This window comes from Diabrotica undecimpunctata, chromosome 1 (genome assembly GCF_040954645.1).
Source record: "Diabrotica undecimpunctata isolate CICGRU chromosome 1, icDiaUnde3, whole genome shotgun sequence".
NCBI lineage: Eukaryota > Metazoa > Arthropoda > Insecta > Coleoptera > Chrysomelidae > Diabrotica > Diabrotica undecimpunctata.
Genome location: NC_092803.1, coordinates 42,566,020 through 42,573,518, shown reverse-complemented (window position 1 = coordinate 42,573,518; position 7,499 = coordinate 42,566,020).

Sequence of the window (7,499 nt, the reverse complement as noted above, 5' to 3'; positions counted from 1 at the left end):
TACTTTGTCAAATGCTTTTTCAAAATCAACGTAACAAACATGCACATCAACATTCATATCCATGCATCTTTGAGCTAACACGTTAAAAGTAAACAACGCTTCTCTGGTTCCTAGTCCGTTTCTGAACCCAAACTGACTATCATCTATTCCTTCTTCCAGTTTTTTATTTATACGACCATGTATTATTTTCAGGAATAATTTGAGAATGTGACTTATTAGTGATATTGTTCTTAGCGTTTGTATTTTTAGGGATAGCACAAAAGGTGGAGAGTAACCATTGTTTCGGTATGTGTCCTGTTTTGTATACTGAGTTAAATAAGTCTACTATAATGTCTAAGGTTTCATCATTTATGCATTTTAAGGTTTCTATATGAATGTGGTCTGGACCTACTGCTTTACTATTTTTGCTGTTTTTTAATGCCGTTTTAATTTTCTCTTTTAATATCTTTAAAACCATATTCTCTTCTACCTCTATCTCCATCTTTTCTGTTCTATTGTCTGTGAACAGTTCATTGATGTATTCTGTCCATCTTTTTAATTTGGCGTTAGTATTCAACACAAGTTTCCCATTTGCATCTTTCAGTATTCCCGGTTTTCTTGTTCTATTGTTGTGAGTTAATTCTTTAATTTTTTTATGTGTGTTAAAACTATCATGTCTTTTCTGGTATTCTTCTATTTCTTCGCATTGTTCTTTTAACCATTGTTCTTTCACTTTTTTAATTCTGTATTTTATTTGTTTATCCACTTTTTTGTACATCTGATTATCTTTGTTTTTATATTGACGTCTTTCTTCCATTAAATCTAAAATTTCTTCCGTCATCCATTGCTTCTTTTTATATCTGGTTGGTATTAGAATTTCTTTTTGACTTTTATCTATTTCTGCCTTTATTAATAACCATTTTTTATCCGGCGCAGTATTTTGTAGAATTTGTTCTTGAACATTAATTAATCCGTTGTTGATTTCATCTGCCAGGCGTTGCCTTATGTGTGGGTTCCTTAATTTACTTGTATCGATTTTTGCATTTGTTGTTCTTCGTTTTATTATTTTCATTTTGAGCCTAATTTTATTCACTACTGGGTTGTGATCTGATCCTATGTCGGCACTTGGATAGGTTTTTGCGGATATAATTGCGTTCCTGTATCTTTGTTTAACTAATACATAGTCTATTTGGTTTCTTACAATTCTCTCTTCTTGATCTGCTGGTGACTTCCAGGTATATAGTCTTCTCTTTGGCATTTTGAATAATGTATTAGCTATAACAAAATTATTGCTTTGGCAAAATTCGATAAGCCTGTCACCCCTTTCGTTTCTGTTGCCCAGACCATATCCTCCTGTACATTCTTCTACTTTTTGTGTTATGTACATTCTTACTTAATGATTGTGGGAATATTGTGTATAATAATTAATAATTGTTTCAGGTTTTCATTTTGTATTTTTCTATTATATATTTTCTATTTCTCTTCGCCGATGAAAGAACGCCACTCCACGTTTTGTCAGATCGCAGCTTTAGCTCTACGAGTGGTGAAATTTGTGATCGTTCTGCAATACTTTGTTATGCATGTTCGTCACACAAAAATTGTACAAAAAAATTACTTAATACAATCGATCACGGCTGGAATGTGGAATATGTGAATAACATTGTCACTACCAATTTTTCTTTCACTAAAGTAAACAGTACACAGTCCTTACTTTTTAGTATGATTTCCTAAGTCAACATAAATTTTATCAAACTGATTTTAATACTGACTTCAGGCTGAAAATGTAGTTGTTAGTTACAAGTTAGTTAGTTGCAATATTGGTCCATCTACTGGTAACCTCAATGTTATCGGCTGTTTAGATACTTTAATGTCAGCCACTCTTCTGTTGCCACTAAAATGGATACCATCGTCTAATCACCATTTGAAAAGTTGTGCTATAGGTGTAGTACAAAATGAAAACATAGAACATAACCGCAAATTGGAATTTCCAAATGTCCCAAATACGAACAGGGGGTACATGTTACTTTATTTAGATTTTTTTTATAAAGAAACGTTGGTAGCAAATGAAAATCCAGTTATAATGGTTGCTAAACTGATAGTTACCTATGTTGAGCTAGTTTGAAGAATAAAAAAAATCAGCAAAACTCAATAATAGAGCTACAAAAAGTGCAAAGACGTAGTTGCATAGAGATTTAATACAAATCAAACTCGCTTATACAACAAAACTATTAATAGGAGTTAATCGTTTTAATATTAAACTTTCAATAATCCCCAGAAATAATACTACATATATTATAAGAAGACCCTAAAGAACACCTAAATTTAGCCAAAATATTTACTGACATCTAAATTGCAATAAATATTCGTAAGTACAGTAAAACCTCGATATAACGGACCTCTATTTAACGGACTTCGGATATAACGGACAAAAAATCCGGTCAAATGTAAAAAAAATAAAAACATACTGTTAATATTACACATGCGTCTCATATATGTAGTCAATAGTAATCAATATGGCATAAAAAAGCAAACTTTCGGACATAAAAAAAAAAACAAAAACAAAATAAATAAATTTGCATTCACGTGTGATGTAGGACAGAATAGCAATCTTGGAGAACGAATGAAATTGGCTCGTAAAACTTCACTGAAAGAAGCAATCTTGAAATGGTATGGCCAACAACGTTCTGTGGGATCCTGGTCCGAGCAGTCGAATTGATATTTGCTGCAATTAAATTAGCAAATCATATGGACATACCAGAGCAAGTAATGGATGGCTCTGGCGCTTTCGTAAAAGGCACGAAAGAATTTACGGCGAAGCTTCAACTGCACCTAAAGAACAAACAAAACCTTTTAGGCAAAAATTAGTAGCACATATAGCAAGTAAGTAACGAAATGCTATTAGAATCTTAGATTTGCAATGTTGACGAAACTGGTTTGTTATGGCGTACTTTGCCTGAAAGCGCACAAGCCTCCAAATATGAAAAATCAGATTCTGGAAGAAAAATCAGCAAGGACAGGATCTTGGCACTGCTTTGTGCTAACGCTGATGGATCGCATAGATTGATACCTGTAGTGGTTGGCAAATCTCGTAAACTTAGGGTTTTAAAAGACGTAATGCATCATATGCCCCTTTCATATTATAGCTCCAAGAAGGCATGGTTCACCTCAGATATTTGCAATAATTGGTTTTTCATAGAAAATTATACCTTCAGTGAGAAAATTTCAAGAGGAGAAATTGGGAATACCGTCAGAAGAGGTGAAATGTTTATTGCTTTTAGACAACGCTCCTGCTCGCCCTCTGAAAATATTCTACGTTCAGAAGATGGAAACTTCAGGTGTATGTTTTTGCCAAAAAATACAACATCGCTTATTTCACCCATGGATCAGGGAATAATTTTGCATCCAAACGAATATATCGCAGAAAGTTTTTAGACGAAGTAATGGTTGTATTATGCAGAAGATACAAGAGCGCAACGTACTTTGCAAAACTTAAGGTTTTACAATTTAAAATCAACAATTTTTAATTTTGCTGCAGCATTGGAGGAGGTGAAAGAGCAAACATTAAAAAAAAATGGTTGGAAGGATTTATTTGATGGCCAAGATGCAGACATAGATTTAGAAGGGTTGAAAGTTACTAATTTCTGTAGGACAATACGTAATAATGCCGGAGAACATGTAGCTGAGGAAGATGTTTTACAATCGCTAGAAGTAGATGAAGGTGACCCTGGGTATAACATCATGACTAAAAGTGAAATAACAGATGAAGTTATGAATCTTAAAAATGAGGACAGAAGTAAAGATAGCAAACAAGACGACAAAACAAGACTGTTAAAAATGAAGTTATCAGAGATAAGATCGCATCTCGACGATCTAACAACATTTATTGATTATTAAATTAAACTGTATTTAGGGAGTTGATCATAGAAAAACAGCAAACATGAAAAGAGCAAATAAAACTTGTTCAAAACGGGATTACCGATAGCAAGCGCGTCGATATCCACAGCAACGTCACTTCACGACGAATGTCCGAAGACAATTACTTAAATAGAATTTTGTTTGTATTTTGTATTTTTTATATATATATATATATATATATATATATATATATATATATATATCTAATTACAGTGTACATATATATTTTAAAAACAAAGTATTTTGATTTATTTTAACCATATTTTCATATAACGGACTTTCGGCTTTAACGGACACCCCCTCCCCCCAAGTAGTCCGTTATATCGAGGTTTTACTGTATTAAATTTGTGCGTCTCTAACAGCGTGGGGTGGCAAACACGTCCTTTAGCAACAAGCGAAGTACAAAAAAGTAACTGTGTTAACATGGCAGGGCATAAAAGGTTTGTTGGTAACGAAATTGTTAATAATTTGACTAAAAAAGGAATTCTGCAGTATCCCAAAATACCAAAAGGAGATATATGAAAATGGGAGAAGAATCTTGGTGTAATATACTAATATACAAAAAAAACTATTCTAGGCCAAAAAGCAAGTAACAAAGTTACTGCAACCTTCTATTTGTTACGGAAAAATGGCCAAAGAGCTTAACAAGGCTAAACTATGTAATCTTGTTGGATACTCGTCACCCAAATATGTAAGAAGGTGAACAAAGTGGACAGATAAACATGCGGATTCTAACAAAATAAAGAGAAAACGAAAACATTATCGAAAATATTATCTGAAATTGCAGTAATTTTTCAAGAACGTGATAAATACTCGGAACAAGTATTTTTAGAACCTGATGAACTAGCAAACGTAGCTCCGAAACGTATAATAGGTTTTTTTAGGAATACAGATGGGCTAGACTAAAACATAGATGTATAATATACACAAAATATCTTTCAAGCCACAGTATGGAAAGTACGACGCACATAAACCATAATTATATATTTTGACGAATCAACTGTCTCGACTTATTATTATCTGGAATTATGTTAATAGGTAGTTATATCGTGGGGAGATTATTTTGTAAGCAACTTGTATAATATGTGAAAAACATAATTATAAAAGTGGTCAACGATCGGTCACTGCAGTCTGGCATCGGCACGTGTACTCTTGATTGTCCAGTTGCTATTTTTAAAAGCGATTATTATGATTTCATTGGTTCTAGAATGCATGTCAATAAGTGTTTTTTAGATCGTATGTTATACAGGTTTATTCACAAAGAAGCATTATAATTTTGTTTGTAGATTATATATTACGTAAAACATTAATTTTTGTTTAATAACTGACAGTAGTTGATAATTACAATAAAATTATTTGTAAAACTTTTTTAAACGTATATACATACAAAACGTATTTATTTTTTATAAATAGGTGCTACCTACAGTTGTGCTACTCGCACAATATGACATCGATTATACAGGGTGATCCTTTGGGATCCAATTAGATGTTTTAGAAAAACAACATACTTAATATCTGAAAATTTAGTTTGAGTAGTAGGTACTTAGACATGCCCAATTATTCTAATATAATATTCTTTCAGTTATATCAGATGTCAACTACTAAGACTTTCTTATTTTAAATATTGGCACTTTCTAGCTCACTCAACACATCTGATTTCCACTTCAATGTCCCCTTTACATCTAATTCTCAAATTAAAAACTCGTCATTGATACCACTTCATCATAAAGATTATATGCAAAAGCAAAATAATGATAGATCTTTAAATCACTAAACTATAAAGTTTCTCTACCCAACTAGATAATCTTAGAACATTTCTTGGAAATGTCCCAGAAAGTAGTAACCTAACAATAGAAGTTCAACAAATTTCTGCCGATATAAATTCACTCGTACATGACATTTAAGATTACCACATACACAGACACTTAAAAAATTAACGGGAATCTTAAATAATCTCAAACAAGAACTACATTCAGAATCAGATGATACAGAGAGTTCCCAATCATCTCTTGATACTTTAGACGACGATGACACATTCGATTACTCCTCCTCTTCAGTCCTTGAGTTTTTGTAAGAGCGTGATAATACTCTAAATATATTTTTCTTGCTTCATCTTGCTTTATCTCGCACGATCCTGTGTCAGATGGACGGCTTCATGTAAAGATTTTACTATCAGAGTCTTTACTTGGTCTGCCCATCGTGTATAAGATCATCATTATCTTAGTATTCGACCTTCTACCTTTCCTTATACTATCAATAGTTCTATGGTCCCCGTTTTTTTTTGGCTATGTGGGCGAAGTAATTTAGGTATGTTCGGTTTACTTTTGTTAATAGCCTGTGTTTTATATGAAGCTCTTCCAGGAATAATAGGTTGGTTCTATGTTCTGTCCAGGCCACGAGTAGAATTCTTCTGTAGACTCACATTTCGAAGGCATCGATCTTACTTCTATCGACTTTTTTGAGAGTCCATGTTTTGACCAACATGAGCTGGGTATTCCTTGTTCGGTATTTTCGTAAATTAATTTAGCTGTTGTGGCTAGGACTTTAGCTAGTCTACGCTTGATTTCTGAGGAGCAATCGCCCTTGTTGGTTATTAGGAATCCCAAATACACAAATCTGTCTACTTCTTCGAAATTCGCCAATTGGTGTATGTGTGGTAGATTATTTTTGTTTTTAGCTGTTCATCCGAAGTCCTAATTCTTTGCTTATCCGGCTTATCCGTTCGGTGATGATAATAATTTCGACTTCATTTGCTGCTAGTATAAGTGTGTCATCAGCGTATCGCAGGTTACTGCCTACAATCTATCGATTGGATTCCTATACTGATTCCTCCATCCTATTCGAATTTTCTCATTATATATTTAGTATGTATATATGTTGTATAATAATGGTGACAGTATGCAGCCCTGTCTAGTTCGTTTCTTTGTTTTGAACGCATTTGAATATATTTAACTTTGGTTGAGTTTTTATTATAAAGATTTCTTATTAGGTTAACTAGGGGTGGTTAGGTACTCTTACATTTTCCACTATACTCCAAAGGGCACCATTGTTCTTCGGCTATCTCTGGAAGTAAAAAGTTATTTAGCCGCTCATTGATTATATTATGTATCAGCATTGTGCTTGTCTGAGAAATAACGGCAATGGTTCTGTAATTAATGTATACAGTTAGTGATCTTTTTTTGTGGATAGGGATAAGGGTTGATTTGCGTCAATCATCGGGCCGTTCTCCCATGATCCATATCATGTAGCACATATCCATTATTAGATCTACGTCAATTTTGCCCAGTGATTTTCATATATATATATATATATATATATATATATATATATATATATATATATATATATATATATATATATATATCTATATATATATATATATATATATATATATATATATATATATATATATATATAAAGTAAACGTTAAATAGTGGGTTTGCAGCAATAAAAAATGAAACGTGTACTTTTAAATTTTTATTCCAAGCTTTCGGACCTTGGTTATGTCCTTCATCAGGGAGCTACAAATGTGATGAATAAATTGTTGGCAAATAAATAAATAAATTATATATATATATATATATATATATATATATATATATATA